Below are 21929 nucleotides of genomic sequence, written 5' to 3' on the forward strand. Positions count from 1 at the left end.
CACAAAAACACATGGTGTCCCGTCTATGGCGGTTATACCAGACGTACTAAGACAGATTCAAAATGAATACGGTCCAGAACCTGCTTTAACTCTGGGTTTGAAATTACTGAAAGACTTCAAGCAGGTCTTGGCTATATTATTAGCCAACATAAAAGGGGAAGCAGCAGCTGTGGCGATCCGCCAGAAATTGAAAGAAACAGATATAGCAGAACAACCTTTTGAATTTGCCAGAATCATAGAAAAATCCTATGAAGAACTAGGAAGAGATAGTTTGGGTGGGAAACCACTAAAACCACAACTAATTGAAAGTCCTGAAAAAACTTTTATTAAAAATAATCTGAATACTCCAAAAAAGAGTTGGGATGGTAATAAACAATCCACTCCCAGAGAAAAACGTTTTCAGTCCAGAGGAAGGTCTCCTCAACGGAGAGATAGATCTCCAGAAAGAGGAAACAAGTCTCCCCAAAGGGAGCCCTCTGAGAAAAGATACAACCTTAGAGATAGGGATAAATTGAGAAAACCTGACAGATATCAAGATATTGATACACGTCCCTCTCGATCTTTTCAGAATTCCTCGCAGAAATCGGAAAGAAGAGGACGGTCAGAACACAAGGAAGAGCACGTCAAGTCCAAAGACAAGGAACCTGCTCATCTAAGTAAAAAATTACAATTTCCGAAAAAGAAGGTAGCCAGTATTAAAATAAAACATGCCGAGGATACTGAGGACACAACTGAAAAACGGAGACTGGGCCCAGACAGTGCTAGACAGCGCAGCAGAAGTAACCATAGTTCGCAAGATCCTGATGAATCTTCTGGAGACAGTGGACACGAATGAATACATTCAGGTGGAAACTGCAGACACCAGAGTTAGCAAACCCCATAAATTATACGAGATAACATTACGTATAGAGGGGGACAAAACTAGGAAAATAAGGGGTCTCTTTTGGGATAACTTATCTAAAGGCTATGATATCCTGTTAGCTGAAAAAGACTGACCACCAGAGTTTGTCAGGGAGTGCCCTCATGGCGAAGAAATGATTGTGCCTGCCTTCTCAAATCATATTCCAATTCATAAAAAATACACATTTGCAAGAAAATGGGAAGTGGCCCAAGCTCCTGCATTATATAAAAATCATGTAGGATGGGATGAGGATTCTCCTCTCCACAAAATCCAGTTAAAAAGTCAACCGACTGCACAAAGGCAGTATCCAGTTAAACAAGAAGCTAAAAAGCAAGTCAGGGAGATCTTAGATCAACTTGAATATCAGGGGGCGATTGAAACATGCACCTCACAAATGAACAATCCTTTGTTTCCTGTCTCCAAACCAGACGATTCATATCGTCTAGTTTTGGACTACAGACACTTAAACTCCTGTTGCAAAACATTTGCTGTACAAAACTCACACAGTGCAGCACTAATGAATAACATCGTGCGCAAAAAATATAAAACGACATTAGATATCTCTAATGGATTCTTTTGTCAAAACATAGCACCTGAAAGCAGATATTTGACCGCTTTCTCAACAATGGGGTCGCAAAAACAATTCTGTCGACTCCCACAGGGATTCAAGAATAGCCCAGGATTATTCTCAGCAAGGGTAACAGAGTTACTATAAATATATGATGATGAGGCATTATCTTATGTCGATGACATCTATCTAACAGATGATGACCTGGAGACACTCTTGAAAAGAGTGAACACCATAATACTTGGGTTCGCAGCTGAAGGGTACAAATTCAACTTTAAAAAATCACGAATTGCTCATATAACTGTCCTGTTTTTAGGATATGAATTATCAAGTGAAGGCAAAAGCCTAGCAGACAATTTCTTAGAGAAATGTGCTGCACTCCATGTACCAAAAACGCTGAAAAACTTACAATCAATACTAGGTTTCCTGAATTTCGAAAGAACATACATTCTAAATTATGCAGAGAGGGTTAAACCTCTCTATGAATTAATAAAACCTGATTTCAAACCAATCAATTGGACTCGGAAACACACAGAAATTTTAAGATCATTACAAACAGACATGTTAACTAAAACAAAACTGCTAACACGCGCAAACGAACGCAACCTTGTAATCCGAGTCATCCCAGGAAGATGCGGATTCACATACCTAACCTCGAATGAGGGAGAAACGGTACCAATGCTTACAAATCATACTTGTACACACAAGCTGAAATAAAATTCAGTTCTACTGAAAAAAATCGAACTGCGGTTCAAACTGCTGTAGCAAAAGAAAGAGCCCTAACCCCAGGCAAAAGGATATCTGTTTTAACAGCAGAATCAGTGCTTGAGGCATTAACAAGTCCACGCAATCTGAAAACTGTGGCATTAGAACCAAAATGGATACAATGGGAAAATTCTCTTGCTGCAGAAGACGTGAAACACGCTTTTGATCCGAAAATGAAAAAACTAGAAAACCTTGAATACGAACATTAATATCCTCTGTCAATCGAAATTCTGCCTCTAGAACAGTACAGCTGTGTAATCTACATGAACAGATCTGCACAACACTACTATGTGGATAAAAAATCCTCCAATGCAGAGTGCGCGATTGTTAAAGGTCGCTGCCGCTTTGGTAAATTCAGACCGATAATCACCAAAACTAAATCACTCAGAAACTGTACAGCTCAGCGAGCTGAAATAAGATCTTTAAAGACGGTGATTGAAAATGCCGATCGCGAATTCTCCACACTAATAGTGTGCGAATCGCATTACTGCGTCCAGTCTTACAATAAGAGCATGCAGACCTGGATTCAAAACGGTTACAAAGATGACACAGGTGCCACAATAAAGCATAAAAAGCTATGGGAACAAGAAGTTCTTTTGCAGAAAGAACTACGAAAGACTCACGTGATACATACACTGAGTCATCAACGTGATGGTGTTCACGTTGCAGGGAATTCATTGGCTAACAGAGCCACAGCGGCAGCGGTTCAACCGGCTTCCGTAGTCACAAAAAAGCGTACTAAAAAACAAATAGACGGTGAAACGCTACTAGCAGTAAAAGCCTCAATGACAGGCAACTACGCGGCGTTACCTCTAAATTATCCACTCGGAAATAAATACATAATTGATGCAAACTCCGTTCCTTTTGCTCAAATCCCTGGAGTGGGGGATAGAGTAATTCCAAACACGAACCAGAGGGCTTACTTGATTCAAAAAGCACATATGGGACAGGGTCCTAGGCACCAAGAGATCTTGACATCTGTAATAGAATTACAATCACAATACTGGTGGCCGGGAATGTGCGTGCAAATTTACAACTTTGCAACTAATTGTTAGAACTGTAATAGAGATTGCAGTGGGGACCCAGACGAGACACCAGCCCAGATACCCTTATTAGAAAGCATCAGGCTATCTATACGCAAAAATCCAGAAGGAAAAAGCCGGTCCCATAATTATTAAGACTAGATTCACTTAAGATGTAGACCCCAGCGCTCGGCTGACGCCAGAACTGTTATAAAAGATTTGCGAGTCTTTATCGGCACATACACAATTGGCATGCTACATTCTGACCAGGGTCCTGCGTTTAGCTCTCGAGCTTACAAAGAGGCCATGGCCAACATGGGCATTGCATTGCGGTACCCTTCTCCCTTCCATCCTGAGGGAAATGCGGTAGTGGAAAGAAAAAACCGTGACATAAAGCAATCTATAACGGCGAGGGTATTATGTTCGGGTGATGGGTAGGTCAAACATGTAACAAGTGTCCAATGTAGTCTTAACAATCTGCCAAGAAATTCTCTAAAAGGTATCACTCCGTACAAACTATTGTTCGGTACTAGAATGCACATCCAGGGTTTAGATTGTCAGACTTCAGTGGTGAATAAAAAATCCTTTGATATCAAAGACAGTTTGGCTGTTTTACAGGACTTAAATGAAACAAGAAGAAGTCTAAGTAACATAAAGTTAAAGCCAACAGCCACTGAAGAGAAACCACCTGTCCCAGCAAGACCTGTCTGGATTCCAAAGATTGGGGATCTGGTCAGAGAAAAGATCGCGGTGAAGAAGGAATTTGGGCCTTCTTACAGAAAAGCAGTACCTGTCTTAGCTGTCAGCGGGACAAGATCAGTAGTACTACCGCCCCTTGCTGGTAAAAAGGAGAACCGAGTTGTATCCATCGACCTGGTAAAACCACAATCATGTGGCTAATAATAAGTAGTAGGCCCAGTGGACTCCCAAGAAGTAGCAGAAGACCAAATCTTGCTACAATCCAAGAGGTTCAAACTGAGAGACTAATCACTTTTGATAAACCTGCAGTGAATAAAAAAGGACTTTACAACAAAGCCATGGAACTTGTGCCTCTTGAAACCCAAATTGCAACAGTTCGTCAAGAAACACCTGTCTACAACGATGTAGCCTCAGACTATACTAATGTGACAAAAGAAGATTCAAAGACTAAAGAAAATCCGGAAACAATTCCAACAATTGACAGAACTGCATCTGGCTACTTCATCAATTTCGATGACTTTTCTGATGATCCAAGCGAGCATGAAGAAACGCCAGCAACAAAAACTTTCAAAGAAAAAATGACTGAACTTTTTCATCAACTAAAAGAAACATATCTGATTTCACGATGGATTGAATTTTGGATTGTGTTAGGTGTACTTTTCCTCCTACTTTGGCTCATCATGGTTCTATGTTTGGGGAAATTCATTGAAGGAAAATATAGTACAATGGACACAGCAAGTCAGAACATCAACTTGGTCCTAAAGCCTCACAGATCCTCTCACATCGAGAAAAGAGAACTGTCATCAGTGAACATCACAGCCAATCCAATACCCGGTGGGGTAGCATGGGACAAAACTGATTATGACATTTATGTCCCGATTGAGCTCCTGAAATATCTACATCAGTTCAAGGTTTCATTAAGTGACTTTGTAACACCAAGTACTTTCTCTGATGATTGGGACTTTGAAAATATTAATAATATGATGTCAGATTTAGTAATGTCAGCTAAATTCACAGAACATGATTATTTACAGGGTTCATCAAATTATGAAGAATTGTATTGCTATAATCATTTTGGTCATCACTATTTGCATAAATCTGCTCAACCTAGAAATGTTTTTAATTATAATCAATGGGAACATTGTCCAACTCCGCCAAAAGGCAGCTCGAAAACATTTTATGAGAAATTCTAATACTTCTCAGGGTTTAACAACAGTGATCCAGAAACGTTTTATTTTAAAATGTTAAATAAGACTGGAATGAAAACAATGTTGACAAATACTAAATTAATTTATTCTGAAACAATTTATGAAAAAATGATTACATTTGGTTTTGAATTTTGGAAAAAACAACATTGAAACAAAAACCATTGGGGTTCAAAAGACTGGCAGGTACAAGGCCCAGAAGCATTATTTAGAGCCTGCATGATCCCAGAACAAATAATATTCCTGAATGACACCATTCAGCAAACAACCTGTCTTGGTTTAGCCAAGATAAAAGATTTAAATAAACCATCTATACCGAAGCCCATACCTGATAGTAATAGCGCTACAGATGTGGAGATAGACGTATCCCATATTTTACACCAAAACAGAACAAATCCTGATTGGAAAAAATGGTTGATCTGGCCAACAGACACAAATAACTGTCAAGATAGATTCCTGAACAAATTACAGGGGTTAAAACAGAACAGTCAAGACCCAAGATACTCCCAGAGACAACATCCAGGGATAGTTACAACATACAGTGTAGGGAAACTATGCCTCGAATGGCTACAGAAATCCACACTGGCTGAAATTAAGCAACACTTATCTTTACTTAAAGACGGTGCTGACTTGCGTGATTTCATACTGGGACCACGCAAACAGCGTCAAAAACGTTTCATAAACGCCGGTATATACGCTGCTTACAACGAAGCTTGGAAAGTAACACAAATTGAAACTGCAGAAAAAATACGAGAAATTGATCGTATAAATTTGGAAAAATCACTTTCTGTAGTGGACAATGGGTTAACGACTCTGTCCTCCAGAATATATTAACTGGACAGCATTGTATCATCTGCTATTGATATATTAGAGCAGGACTTACTAATGTTACAACATGGTCAGTCCCAATTGCGTTCTATTGTACAACTTGGCTGGACGTTGCAAAACCTGCGTTCAGGCTACGTGCCATGGCGTCTAATCAGCATAACCTCATTATTCTCTATCTTTAACCTTACTGATAAACAAATCAGTTTGGCACAAAAAGGAGCAGACTATACGATTCTGAGCATTGAAAAACTTGAGAGATTACCATTGACAATGTCAGAGACACCTGTCATTGAATGGATAATACACGGAATAATTACAATTCCGATAACAACTTTCCAGTTTAAGTATTGCCAAAAATATATACCAGCAGGCCTGTATGAAAGGTTAGGTAAAGGATACATCAAGTCAACATGGAATTTACCTTATACACACAAATGTTATAGTGAAGGAAAAAAGGAGGTATTTCTTAGTGGTAACAATTGTAAAAAATCACTAAGCGGTACACTTCTGTGTCAAGGTATTAACTTACATGGAGCCTGCGAAGGTTCATCAAATAACCTTTCATGTCACCTGCATGGCACTCCTGCGACACAGATAGAGCCATTTTTCAGACAGCTTTCCAACGGCAGCTACGTTCTAATAAGTGACCACAGCTGTTGTGGCATGGTGCCAGGAAAAGCCTATCTCGTGAGCGTTACTTCCATGGTCACTTGCTGTATGCAAGTATTGTATCCAAACAGCTATCCAGACATGGAGGCGGCAATATGGCCTTTTTTGAATATCTCTTCTATTCGAATTGATAATTTAAGCAGAATGAAGTCTATTCTTTTACAGACAACCGTGCCTTTAACCTCGTCCAAAGAGACGTATGATCTGCAAGTTGCAAGGACAGCGGCAGAGATACATACCCTATTATCAACAAATTGCCCCATGCATTTTGTAGAAATGTTAGGTCAAATCTTAAACATGTCTGATACCAGTGGCATCGCACATGTATTTAAGACAATTTTTTCGGGACTGTTAGCACCCTTTGAAACAGTTCTGGGCATTTTTCCGAATTTTGTCCATTCCCTATTCGGCGGCCTGCCTCTCTTTTGGGACTCGTAGCAGGAATGTTATTTTTAATCCTTCTGCTCCGATATGGCAAGCCAAGCCACAGACAAAGCTCCAGCTACAATGGAAGAGACGATCCTAGCAATACGCTACCGAGACCGAATCACTAAAGTCATCGGATTAGCACGGCTAAGAGATCTTTCATTCAGACCCATCTGGCAGGATTGCATCTTACCTGTGCTTCGATGTCTGCTAACCGGAGAAGAATGCGTGTTGGACGTCTGTGTTACACTACCATCAGCAGTACCAATGGATATCGATACTGTGCTAGGTCCTGTAACGACTCATGCAACGTGTTGTCCCCAGCGGCTACCTATTCTGATGACGGCATTCGTTGAGACTTCACCATTAAGAGTAGGTGGCGGTGAAGTACGAGAGGAAAGCAGCACCAAACAGGTACAACGTTCTGTGAGCATTGCTGATCCAAACATTGATGATAGCAATCATTCTCACATATGCACAATTTCAACTTTTTCGAACTTGGTCGAACTTTCACCTGATGTTGTAGACCAATTTTTTGCAAGCCTGTCTGATATGATGTTTGAACAACGAGAATAACTTTTAAAACAACGAGCACACAGTGTTCCCTGAACTCTGAATTCGGCCTTCAGTTTTTGATAAACAAAACTATGGATGATTTTACACAAACTAGGCATTCCAGCTGAACTCCTTACTCTAATCATGCGATTGCATGAATGTAATTTTGCTAGAGTCCAGTGGGGTGGGAATGGTGAGTCAACACCAGATTTCCCGGTAGAAAGGGGGGTCCGCCAAGGCTGTGCAATGGCACCCCTACTTTTTTCACTATTTATTAATGGGATCGTGGGGAGGTTGTTGGATGTCGGCGTAGATGCCCCTTCGCTAGCGGGCGTCAGGGTCCCGATCCTGATGTTCGCTGACGACACCCTAATTATGTCAAAGACTCCTGCGGGCTTACAGCGTGCCCTAAACATATTTGATGATTTTTGTAAAGAGCACGTTCTTGAAGTAAATGTGAGTAAGACGAAGTTAATGATCTTTTCCCCGCGCCACAAAGCCCACGCTAGGGTATCCTTGAATAATACTAAGCTAGAGGTGGTTAGGGAGTTTACATACTTAGGGGTCCTAATAGCAGATGGCCTGGGTTGGTCACAGCACCTGGACAAAACAGTTTTAAAACATCAGCAAATTTCGGGAGCTTTGCGGGGGGAACATAGAAAATCCAAAACCAAACCTATCAAGCCTGTCCTCACTGTGTATGATGCTAAGGTCCTGGGTGCGGCCCTATATGGTGCAGAGTTGTGGGCCTGGGAAAAGTTATCGTCCCTACAGACATCAGAGAACAAGTTCCTTAGAGGAATTACAGGCGTCCCCCAGAGCACTCCCCTAATTCCACTGTTTCTTGATCTAGGTAGACGATCAATTAGTGATAGAGCGCGATTGCGCCCCATTCTCTACTGGAGACGTCTTTGGACAACTCCAGAGCTCAAACATTATGCAGATGGATTCCTGGCAATAATTAAGGAAGATAACTTTCACAGGATCGACTGGTTAAAGAATTTACGAGCCTTGTTAATCAAACTTGGCCTTTCTAACCTCTGGACCAATCCCCAGGGGGAAGTTTTTCCAAGTAAAGAAGTCCTCAAGTCTCACTATTGGGACTGGGTAGATAACAGCCTTCTGAGTGGCACGAGATCTGATTCTATGGCTGGTCGTTTTTTGGAAGTCAAAATCTGTCCTATTTTAGAAAACTATTGGGACAGTATTACTGCCCCACTGGACAGGAAGTTAGTCTTCCAGTTAAGGTCTGGATCCCTTCCGCTAAAAACACTAACTGCAGGCTGGCAGAGTTCGACCTCTACATGTTGCCCAGCGTGTAAAGCTCCTACAGAAAGTCTAGGCCATTTTCTATTTGTCTGCGATGCTTACTTGTTACCAAGGAGGGTATGGCTAACTCCAGTTTGTAAAAATCTTGGGACACGACACAGTGCGGTGGCTATGAGAATCCTATGCGCATCCACTCAGGAGTCGATTGTCCTTGGAGTGGCCAAATATCTGGGGTGGGCTTGGTCAATCAGGCGGAGGTTGATAGGCAGGCTTACTTAATCTTATGTTATTTTTAAATGTAGTCCTATTGCAATTTGGACTTATTTCTATGTGTAATTTTTATTGTTTAGTATTGTATGAGCTTCCACAATTGTTTTTTAGAATATGTATATATAATGATGTATGAATTAATTGTTTTTATCTGTAATGTATTTGATTATGTGTTGTGCTTTTATGAGAAGATTTCTCGAATAAAGCTTATACTACTACTACTACTAGATAAACAAAACTACTGAAAACATTTGGAACTATTTTTTCCCCTGAAAGCGAAATCATTTTTTCCACTTCCAAAATATTTACCTTTTTTCTGGCACATGGTACTCTGCTTAAAGTAGAACTATTCTTAGAGAAAAAAGCTTCTATTTTTAGAGATACTAGAGACAATATTTTACCTCAACCTCTAGCACATGTACAGCATTGCATAAATATGTGATGGAATGGTCTCGACCTTCTTTTCTGTATTCAGAGCCATTTCATAAATGTAATTTATGCAATTCATTCAGCTAATATTTATATATTAATTTCCTGAATGATAACACTGCTTGAAAAGCGTACAGTATAAATACTCATTTTCGTGTATATACCATACACCATTTCAAATGCAATTTATGTATTTTGGGGTGGGCTGGAAAACACATGCATCGTTATATGTTTAGTATTGCTTAGTATTTAAGTAATGATGGACATTAATACGTGGAGTGGGTGTTGTGAATCTATCTAGGACCCTAATCAAGATATCCCCGATTCATGCCCTTATATGGTTATGACAAAACATATCCTTATAAAGGCATAGGAATCATGTCCATATCTAGTCATAGCCCATGCAGTCCAAATACGGCAAGGCTACTCCCATAGACTCCTAGAAAGTACAACGCGTTCTTTAAACAAACCAAGCCTCCAGCAGCCCAGGAAATCCCCCTGCTTTTGTTTTGATTTGCACAAGAACTCCTGGAGTCCAGAAAGAACTGTTAGTTCTTAGTGACGTCTTATGTCCAACCTTACGTCAAACCCGGCACCTTCCAGGTATAAATATACCAACGTTGCTTTAAGCAAACACACGGTGGTTTGGAGCGTAGCGGCTATCTACTTGCCCGACGCCCAGCTGATGCGAGTGCCGAAGGAAGCCGACCCTCCCATTTGACGCACTGAGAAAGACGCTGTCTTTTCTCAAACCAAGAAATTCAGCTCCAGTGTTTCCAGTCACCCTTGCGGGTTGCTGGGAGATCGAGTCCTGAGAGAGAGATACAAGACCTCCTACATTCTATTACCAAGGTACGGAGCTGACTAAACCCTTAAGAGAATTCTTGATTCAGATTCTTGGCAAAAAAACAACTTAACTTAAACTGCAACTTACTTACTCCTTCCCACGTATTAGGCTTAGGTTAGGTACACCGGGGTAGGCGTATCTTAGAAGCACCAGTTGAGTACGTTTAGTCAATGATTTTACGTATGTATATATTTTATCCGTTTTAAAGTATCATATGGCTAAGAAACTATATCAATGCTTTTACAGTATTATTTCATAATACTCCTTTTACTGTACGCACTTTACTTCATGATAAGTATTGCAATTGTGGCAACTCACTTCTCTTGCATGAGAAAGAAGACTGCTCAATAAATAACACCTTTTATTGAAAACGCCCGTCTCTCTATTTCTATGCACTCCTGGTGAAATTAAGCATGCACGATTGACTGAGTGAAATAACTGTCTATTGTTTTCACACGACTCTAGAGATATACTCTTTATTCTGAGGGAGCAAAGTTGTCATGTTTATGCGGTTGTCAGAAACTATTCCCTTCTTTTCTATTCAGGAAAGTTAACCCCTTCCTGTTCATTCGAGAAAGTTTCTAGTGACCTCTGAGCTAGCTGGCAAAACTAATTAAGTCTAACATAGTCAGTAGAGACCTAGATGACCTCAGTCCTACGTCTAAACTGCTGTTTATGTTATTCCAATGTGCAGAGCCTATTGGGAATATAGGAACTACACTACACAGCAAAGTTTGACCCGCAGAGAAATGTTGATTTTGAACGATACACTTTCGCAATCGCGTTTCAACAACTAGATGAAACGCTAGATGACTTTGCGACAAGATTGAGAAAGCTAGTGACTCACTATGAGTTTGATAAATTCGACAACGAACAAACAATCAGGCTGCGCATCATTGAGGGCTGCCGCGACACGGAGTTCCGTGCAAGGATCTTGAAAGAGCCAACATCATTAGAGAATATCTTGTCACTAGCAAGAGCGGAGGCAAGAGCGACAGCACACGCAAAGGAAATGGAGCGAGGAAAAGACAAGCGAGTGGAACAGGCACACCGCATAACAAACAACAATCGCGCAGGCGGCTGGAAAAAAGACAGAAGTGAACAGGCAGCGAGGAAGCAACCTGAGGGAACCTGCTACAGGTGTGGACTTGAATTTCCACATCGAGGCCCACGGCCAGCATTTGGCCAGACGTGCAGGAAATGCAATGGGAGAAATCACTACGCCAGTGTATGTCAAGGAGTGCAGTTCAGGAACGACAGGGGAAGAACAGGAAGACCATGAATGTCGACAAACAGGCATGTCAGGCATGTTGAAACAGGAACAAGAAGCTCATCACTATAATCAGGTGAGGAAGAGGAAGAAGAAAAGACTGGACGACTATATCTTATGTTGGATGTCACCACCGAATATACTGATGAAGATAACAAAGAAGAAAGGATATGCCTGGTAGATAAAAGCAAGATGAAGAAGACAGAGTCTGTGACCATAGGAGTAGGACCACACAAAACAAAGTTTGTCCTGGACAGCGGTGAAACATGTAACATCATGTGTGTATCAGAATATGAAAAGATGAAGACAAAGCCGATATTGAGGCCGTCCAGAGTTGAGGTCTTCACCTGGGGGTCACGGAAACCAGTGACAAACATGGGGAAAATTACAGAAAAACTGAGTACAAAGACCAAAGGATCAAAGAAGACATCCATGTGCTGAAGGGCCACATCCCAGCACCATGTCTATTAAGCAACATCACGGCTCAGATAATGGGTCTCATGGCCATGACATACAACATGTCAGAGAAAAGAAGCATTCTGAAGGAGTTCCCCAAGCTGTTACAGGGATTAGGAAAATTGAAAGGACGGCAAATAACGCTACACATTGACGAAACAGTCAGACCAATAGCGCAACACCATCGGAGAGTACCGATACACCTGCAGCCACAAGTAGAGGAAGAACTTGAAGCACTCCTCAGGCAAGACATCATAGAACCAGCAGAAGGACCAACACCATGGGTGTCACCGATCGTGGCCGTACCAAAGAAGGAAACAACAAAGATAAGAATATGCGTCGACATGAGGCTACCAAACAAGGCAATTGAACGTGAAAGACATCCCGGACCACATCTCGATGATATGATCAGCTGCCTAACAGGCACAAGACGTTTTTCAAAACTAGACTTTTGTAAGGGATACCACCAGCTAGAACTAGATCCCCAGTCACGATACATCACAACGTTTTCCACGCACCTAGGTCTCTTCAGGTATAAACAGTTGAGTTTTGGAATCTCGTCCGCAGCAGAAATCTTTCAGGAAACTATAAGACAGATAATAAGACCAGTGAAAAACAGTCTCAACTACAGTGATGGCATTCTAGTTTTTGGAAAATCAGACAAGGAACATGACAAAGCACTGAGGGATGTATGCTCGCACCTAGAGCAGGCAGGTCTGACACTAAATGAGGACAAATGTGAGCTGGAGAGGGACGAACTAGTATTCTTTGGCCACATCTTCTCCAAGAAAGGAATCCGGCCAGATCACAACAAAGTCAGGACACTGGAAAAGGCGAACGAACCGAGAGACATGGCAGAAGTCAGGTCATTCCTCGGCCTTGCAAGCTACTGCGCAAGATATATCCAAGACTTTGCCACTGTAAGCGCACCACTGAGGGAGCTGACAAAACAAGGAAAAAGCTTCACCTGGAACGAAGACTTCAGCAAAGCCTTCAAAGAGATTAGACATGCCGTGATGGCAGTAGAGCACCTAGCATACTTCGACCCGAGGCTATGCACTGAACTGACTGTAGATGCCAGCCTAGTGGGGCTAGGAGCAATATTAGCACAATATCAACCAGGAAAAGACTCCCCAAGACAGGTGGTGGCATATGGAAGCAAAAGCCTATCGGACATAGAAAAAGGATACTCCCAGCCGGAAAAAGAGAGCTTGGCGGTAGTATGGGCGTGTGAACACTACCACATGTTCATCTACGGAAAGCCGTTCACAATCATAACAGATCACCAAGCACTGATAACGATATATGGAAACCCAAATGCAAAGATACCGCCCAGGATAGAAAGGTGGGGAATAAGACTGATGGACTACAACTTCAAGATAATACACAAGCCCGGGAAGGAACACAATCCCGCGGACTATGTGTCAAGGCACCCCCTACCACAAGCATCCCAAATGACAACTATGGCGGAAGAATATCTAAATGTTGCACTCAAACACAACACACCGGCAACCATAACGATGGAAGAGCTAGAACAGGAGACAAAACAAGACCTCACCAAGGCAAACGATAATGAGAGTGACCAAGCAGCAAAGGTGGAGGCACGTAAACAGCAACAGCAACTGGGAAGACGGAGTACTAAAGGAAGAGCTGCTAGCATTTAAAAAAATCAGTGAGGAACTATCAGAAAGCGAGAACGGAATAGTGATGAGAGGCACCCGAATAGTAATGCCCAGAACACTGAGAAGAAGGACAGTAGAACTAGCACATGAATCACATCGAGGGATTGTAGCGACAAAAAAAATGCTACGAGAAAAAGTATGGTTCCCGGGACTAGACAACATGGTAGAGGAAGCGGTGATGCACTGTCACATCTGCCAAATAACAGGGCCACCATCAAAACCGGAGCCACTGCAAATGTCCACCCTTCCAAAAGCAGTGTGGACAGAATTGGCAGCAGATTTCTATGGGCCTTTGGAAACAGGAAATTACCTACTGGTAATAATAGATGAATTTTCCAGATTCCCAATAGTGAGACAAGTAGCGTCAACATCAGCAAACGCAACGCTACCAGTCCTGGATGACATTTTCGCAGCATGGGGCTCACCGCAGACACTGAAGACCGACAATGGCCCACCATTTTCTGGGGAAGAGTTCAAAAGGTTCATGGAATACCTTGGAATCCACCATCGAAGAATAACGCCTCTGTGGCCACAAGCAAACGGAATGGCCGAACGGTTCATGGGAACAATCAAAAAGGCAATACAGAGAGCAAAGCTAACACAGATCTCGATTGGGCAAGCACTATGCCAAGTGCTGAGAGATTATAGGAACACACCTCACAGCTCCACAGGAAAGTGCCCTGCAGAACTGGTGCTGCGGCGATCAAGCAGAACGAGGTTGCCGCAAGTGAAAGAATCAGAAAGGGTGGATCAAAAAGACATAGCCGAGAGGGACAAGGAAGCAAAAGCAAAAAAGAAGGTGTATGCTGATCGGAGGAGACATGCAACAGACGCAAAAGTGAAAGAAGGAGACTCTGTGGTAGTACGACAAAGACAACTACGAAAGTCAGACAGTGTTTTCTCAAAAGACCCATTGACGGTGACAGAAGTGAAGGGGCCAATGATAACGGCATCAGCAGGACAAAATCAAATCACCAGAAACAGCTCACAGTTTAGAGAACTGAAAACCAAAGAAGAAGAGCTACCGACATATGGGCTGAAGGAAGACGCCCAAGAGAAAGCAGCACAAGAGGATCTCAGAGAACAACGACCAAGAAGAGAATGCAAGAAGACCAAAAGACTGATTGAAGAGATGTAAAGAGTGGGAGACCGTGGAAAATCTCTCTCTCTCTCTCTCTCTCTCTCTCTCTCTCTATCCATCTCTCCACGGCCATAAGCAACGTAAAGCAAAATGTTTGTTTCGTAACAAGGGGGGAGATGTCGTGCCCTGGACAAGGGCACTAGGACCCTGGACAGAGGGCAGAGGCCAAGGGACACTGGACACCACGTCCGGTGTAGGGGAGGGGCCAGGAGGGGACAAGGCAGATCGAAGGAGGACCTCGGGGCAAGAGGTCATAGGACAATGCAGCTGTAACCAATATCCAATAAAGGCTTACCAGAAAGCAATATCGTGTCCAGCCTATCTGTGGGCAGGAGAACACGACATACCCGTTTCGAGGCCCCCTTTAAAAAACAGCCGGTGCTCAGTACCAGTGAGACCCGGCTTACTTAAAGCCCTGGGGAATGGAATGGTGATAGCTCTGAACTGGGTGGTTTGCTTGAGCGAGTGTTGGATTGGAATACAAAGTAGACCCAGGCACCCTTAAAACAAGCATTGGCAATGCCAATAGGTCTTGCCTTTGGGAACTTATTAGTGTTTAGTCAGAGTGTGGTGGAAGACGAAGGACTTGTACAGCAGGTAAGGTTAAAGGCCTTTATTGTAAGCGCAAAGGGAGGCACAAGAGCGGACTCTTCCAGGCAGAGGTAGCTAGTAACTGCCATAGAATAGAATCCACCGTCAAGCAACAACATTGAATGGGAATGAGGGAACATTTGTGGACGGAACATAACAAAGGAAGAACATTCCATAAAAGACTAGCGCAATAACCTAAGTAACATGTACTACACAGAGCTATTGGCTGTGCCAATGTTTTTGCTTAAAGAGAATATGTTATGCAGACAAACAGTGACCAAAAGTTTACTTGTGGCACCAAATAACATTTTTAAATAAAGAGATGAGATGCAGAGAGAAAGGGGACAAGCAACCAACGCAAAACTGACGGGACACTTCAACCGGGTGGAGACGTGGCCAGAGTAAGGACTAGCACTATTTGCACCAGCCCCCTCGGTCCTTCTTGCCACCCATGGTGCCCATTGTAATACTGTGTTTGATAATCAAGTGGGTCGAGGAGAAAAGCAATTTAAAATAGTGCGTCAGCGGCTTCGCACTGTGTGACATGTTCTAGTGTCTTAGCAGGTACTAATTTTTACGAGGTTGGCTACACACACACCCCACACCCATCCACCACAGGTGTCACGAGTAACATGTGCCTGCTAATAAAAGGACAGAGTGCTCGTGGCCAGTTAAGTAAGCATACCCAGCGTGTTCATGTGATAATTTTCTACGTATGTGGGTCTCAAGCCCACAACATTACATGCATCTATAGATGGGACCGGGACCCGTTTTGATCAAAAGAAGTATATGTTTATGTAAAGTGGATGTGCCAGACATCAGAAATTTGCAGACAAGCAGAAGGAAAGATCGTACATAGTGCAAGAGCATTCCAAAACCTTTATTTTATGTCATTTGGTTTGCTCAATATTTTCCAAAACATGCACATTTTTAAGCCTTGTAAGCCACAAAGTGTGAGGTTTGGGTTTGTGGCAAGCAAAGCGAGGGAGGAGGGTGGGACAGCAGGGGAGAGGGTAGAGGGCAAGGGACAGCAGGGGGAGGCTGGGTTGGGGAGGGGGAGGCAGGGTTAGGGACATTTACAGCTGCAGGAAAACAAAATATCCAGAAGTGGATGAAAACCACAAAAGGAAGAGGTAATTGGTCCATGCTCCTCAAAAAAACACAAACATTAGCTGTTGCGGGATATCGCTTTGCCTTGCCTTTCTGACGCTGATAGAGACTTCATGGATGCTCCGCTCACAGTGGACGAAGTCGCTGTGGCTATTCGTTCCCTCCGTTCCGGTAAGGTGATGGGCCCCAATGGTTTGCCCATTGAATTGTACAAGCTGCGACCCGACAAAATGGCGCCCTACTTAAGGGACATGTTCCTTTAGGCTTTGGAGTCTGGTTCCCTCCCCTCGGACCAACGACTTGCTTCCATCGTAGTTATCCATAAGGAGGGTAAGCTGCAGGATTGTTGTACTTCGTACAGACCCATTTCTTTGCTCAGTGCCGAACCTAAAATTTTGGCTAAATCAATGGATAATCGCTTGATTACTGTGATCGGGGACTTGATCCATCCAGATCAATCCGGTTTTATCCCACACCGCACCGCAATACTGCTCTGAATCTTCGCAGACTCCATGGAGTTCTCGCGAGAGCCGGGACGCTCGCTGAACCGGCCATTTTGGCTTCCCTTGACGCTACCATGGCCTTCGACACCATCGAGTGGCCTTATCTTTGGGCGGCCCTCTCGAAATTCGGGTTTGGGCCGGGATTCATTGCCTCGGTGAAACTTCTTTACGAGATGCCCCTGGCTCAGGTGGTAGTTAATGGGAAAGTGTCTTGCGTTTTTACGCTTGGGCGTGGTACCCGGCAGGGCTGTCCGCTGTCTCCATTGCTTTTCGCTCTCGCTCTGGAACCTCTTGCGGAGTGGCTCCGTTGGGAGCCTTCTATGCGGGGTATCCGTTGGACTCCCGACTTTGAGGATCGAGTCTCGCTATATGCGGATGACATCCTTCTCTATCTCACCTCCCCTCGGGAGTCCCTGAATGTACTTTTTGATGTTCTGACCTCCTTCGGAAAGAACTCGGGTCTCATTATTAATTGGGTTAATCCTGCGTCTACGTTTTGGCGGGAGATCTCCCTCCACTGCCTCGTAGATTTCCGATTCAAGTAACTGAGACCGGTTTTAAGTACCTGGGGATCTACGTTTCCCTGGACCCTTCTAGGCGATATGAGCGTAATTTGCTACCCCCCCTTCAGCGGCTCAAACTGGATGTTGCTCGCTGGTGTAGGTTGCTGTTATCGCCCCTCGGTAGAGCGGCGCTTTTTAAAATGATGTCGCTGCCTCGTTTTTTATACGCACTTCAGAACTCCTTTGACCCGATCGCCTCGGGCTATTTTCGTGAAGTGGAGAGCCTGCAGAGACAACTGGTCTGGGATGGGCGTGCCCGTATTGCTCTTTCTAAACTCACGCTTCCGTGGTATGATGGCGGTATTGCCCTCCCGGACATCAGGCGTTATTACTGGGCATCTCAGTTGAGTGCGATTAACCATGCGACCTATGTACCGGGCCCTACCCCGGCTTTCTCCATGGATACATTTCTTTTGCCAGGGGGGACCTTTAACAGAGCGTTGTACTCCGGGGGACTCCATGGAACACTGACTGGTCCCACCAAAATTGCTGTGAGGGTGTGGCAGGATGCGCATGCGGCGTTGGGTTGGTGTGGCAGATTTACTCGGGCTATCCCTTTGTATGATTCTGAATGCTTGGGACATCTTTGGAGAACGAAAGGCTTTGATAAATGGGATATGATCGGTATAAGCAAGGTGGGTGATCTTTGGTCGAAAGGTACCGTCAAGTCCTTTGACATGTTGAAAGTGGAGTACGAGCTTGGTGACACGGAATTCTTCAGGTATGCCCAGGTCCGTCACGCTCTATTATCTGTGTTTGCTGTGGGTGATGATATTCCTGAATCCTCCCCCCTGGAGGACCGTATTCTGGATGGCCATGTGCCCGACAGAACGATTTCATTGATCTACAAGAAACTGATCAATACTAGAGCTGACCTGCTGGTGCCCTTAGGGCCTCGTGGAGCGCTGACGGACTAGAACTGGATGACGAGGACTGGCAATCTGCTTTGTCCTCGCCCAAGGAAGTCGCTATTCCTGCTCGCCTGAGGTTCGTCCAGCTTAAGATACTCCATCGAGTGTATGTTACCGGGCCGTGTCTGGTTCGAATGGGTTATTCCTTGGATGGGTTGTGTAAGCGTGGCTGTGGAATGTCTGGCACCTTCCTCTACATATTGTGGGAATGCCCGGAGGTGGTTGAGTTTTGGTCAGATTACATGTTAGGTTGGAGAATGTCACGGGTGTGTCGCTGCTGCCCGAGGCCAGGCGTTGTCTGTTGAATGTTTGGGAGCCCAATGACTACAGCGCCGCACAGACCGCATGGGCAACCCTTGGAAATATGGTCGCGAAAAGAGACATTGCTCAGCTTTGGGGTTCTCACAGACCGCCCACCATTTCCAAGTGGAAGGAGAACATGGACTGGTGCATGTTCCGGGAGAAGACTGTGTACCTTTCCCGGGGCCGGCCCAGGAAATGGGGTATGATCTGGTCCCAATGGAACGCTTATCGTGGGAATATATGTACTCCCCCACAGGATGTAAACCCTGATGTTTCTACGTCCCCCTAATTGGCATCCAACTTTCCTTTATCGTCAATATTTTTGCTTGTTTCCTTGTCCACCCCCTCTGCCCCACGCTAATTGATTGCAATACGTGTATCTAACTCTGGAGCTCTGCCCGCATGGACTCATGATCATGTAACACTGTACTTTTGCCTTGTGAGTTTTGGTTGTTTCTTATGTATGTTTGTTTGATTTAATAAAAAAAAATTATAATAAAAAACACAAACACGAGGAAGAACGGAGGGAGACAGGAAATCACATACAATAACCAATAGAAAGAACAAGCATTGGCATAGCCAATCGGTCTCGCCTTTGGGACCTTATAAGTGTTTAGCCACAGCTAGTGGCTTTGTTCATGTATTTAAGCTCTGTTGTAGAGCATTGTGGCTGCTGTGCAACATCTTGAAATGTTATTATAAAAACGTGTTATAAACTTTTTTGTTACCTTATATATAACCAAGAATACATTTTCATCTTCAGAGTTTGACCTAGGGCTAGAGAAAGAAAGAGCAGAGGAAGGCAGTGGCATAATGGAGAAAGTAGGGATGAAAAAGAACCTTCAAAACTGAGATTAGAAATGTAGAGTGGAGAAAAAAGAAGAGGCTCCTGGTGTAATTACCGTTAAGGCAGCCTTGGTATTAAGTAAATCTGGCTTAACTGGCTCCCTAGAAAAACTGCATGTATTTATTCATAATAAACTAAGGACTGAACAGTACACTTGCTGCAGCTGGGTAACAATCTGTGCAAATTCCATGAAACAGCAGTGACTGTCGCTTGTCAGCAGGAAACGGTGCTGGTAATGGAGGGTGGGTGTGCATTGAATACGCGTGTGGTGTCTGTCTTGTGTGTGCTGATAAGCAGCGAGCCGGGGGAGGAGTTGTGAAAAAGCAGCAGCGAGGAAAGAGGGCTGGAGGTGCGGACGTCACGGTGCATGATTTCCGAGACAACTATCAGCCTGCTGTCGGTCTAGTTCTGTCACCCGCCCAACCGGGCAAGAACACCGACTCAGATGCCTTATGACTTCCCGGCCATATCACTTTAGGAACACTAGGGAAAAAATAATCAAGGCGAGCTGCTTTCAAGCAATGTGTCAGGTACTGGTTGAGCACACTTTACACGAAAACCGACTGTGATTTCAAATGGAAGATAAAACACACACTGCCAATGTTTTTAGGATCTGAAAGAAACTCATGCGGCAGACACACCGGGTTCAATTAAAATTCCACGCAGCAGCTCATGCTAATAGGAGGTGAAATGTTTAGGACATTTAAAACACACACACACATGAAAAAGGGAATTTTTCCTTGCATTGGGTGTCTCATAAGTACAATTTACAAATTAAAAAGCGCCATTCTTATTATACAAACACTAACTCAGCATGAACATTCGGCGGATAAACATAGAAGCTGGCTCCTGGATTCAAAGATATTTGAAACACTAACCGCCTAACCGGCTCGCTCCTTTTATCGCACTTCCACACAGTAGAAAGTGAAGCTCTGGGGCCCAACGATATTGGCGCGAGGTACTGCCACGTTTGTTGCTCACCACCCTTTGCAGTCCGAACATCAGAGACCAAGTTCCAAATCAATCAATCAATCAATCACGGCATTTGTAAAGCGCGCTACTCACCCGGGAGGGTCTCAAGGCGCTGGGGGAGAGGGGTATGTTACTGCTTGAACAGCCAGGTCTTGAGCTGCTTCCTGAAGGAGAGATGGTCTTGGGTTCGCCGAAGGTGGGTGGGGAGGGAGTTCCAAGTCTTGGCTGCCAGGTAGGAGAAGGATCTTCCTCCGGCGGTGGCTCTGCGGATGCGTGGTACGGTGGCGAGGGCGTGGCTGGTCGATCGTAGCTGGCGGGTGGGCGTGTAGAAGGTCATGCGGTCATTGAGGTACTTGGGGCCCAGGTCGTGGAGAGCCTTGTGTGCGTGGGTGAGGAGTCTGAACGTGATTCTCTTGCTGACGGGGAGCCAGTGCAGGTCTCTCAGGTGTCCGGTGATGTGGCTGTGTCGAGGGATGTCCAGGATGAGTCGTGCGGAGGCGTTCTGGATGCGTTGGAGTCTTTTTTGAAGTTTGGCTGTGGTTCCGGCGTAGAGGGTGTTCCCGTAGTCCAGTCGGCTGGTGACGAGTGCCTGGGTGACGGTCTTCCTGGTTTCAGTGGGGATCCATCTGAAGATCTTGCGGAGCATGCGCAGGGTGTTGAAGCATGAGGATGAGACGGCGTTGACTTGTCTGGTCATCGAGAGGGAGGAGTCCAGGATGAAGCCCAGGTTGCGTGGGTGGTCCGTTGGTTTGGGAGCGGTGCCCAGGGCCGGGGGCCACCAGGAGTCGTCCCAGGCGGAGGGTGATGATCCCAGGATGAGGACTTCCGTCTTGTCTGAGTTCAGTGTAAGGCGGCTGTTCCTCATCCAGTCGGCGACGTCTTTCATCCCTTCATGTAGGTTGGCTCTGGTGGTGGTGGGGTCGTTGGTGAGGGAGAGGATCAGCTGGGTGTCGTCGGCGTAGGAGATGATGTTGAGGTTGTGTTGGCGTGCGATGGCTGCGAGGGGGCTCATGTAGACGTTGAAGAGGGTGGGACTGAGTGAAGATCCTTGTGGTACGCCGCAGATTACTTCGGTGGCCTCGGATCTGAACGGAGGGAGGCGGACTCTCTGGGTTCTTCCGGCGAGG

This window comes from Lissotriton helveticus, chromosome 8 (genome assembly GCF_964261635.1).
Source record: "Lissotriton helveticus chromosome 8, aLisHel1.1, whole genome shotgun sequence".
NCBI lineage: Eukaryota > Metazoa > Chordata > Amphibia > Caudata > Salamandridae > Lissotriton > Lissotriton helveticus.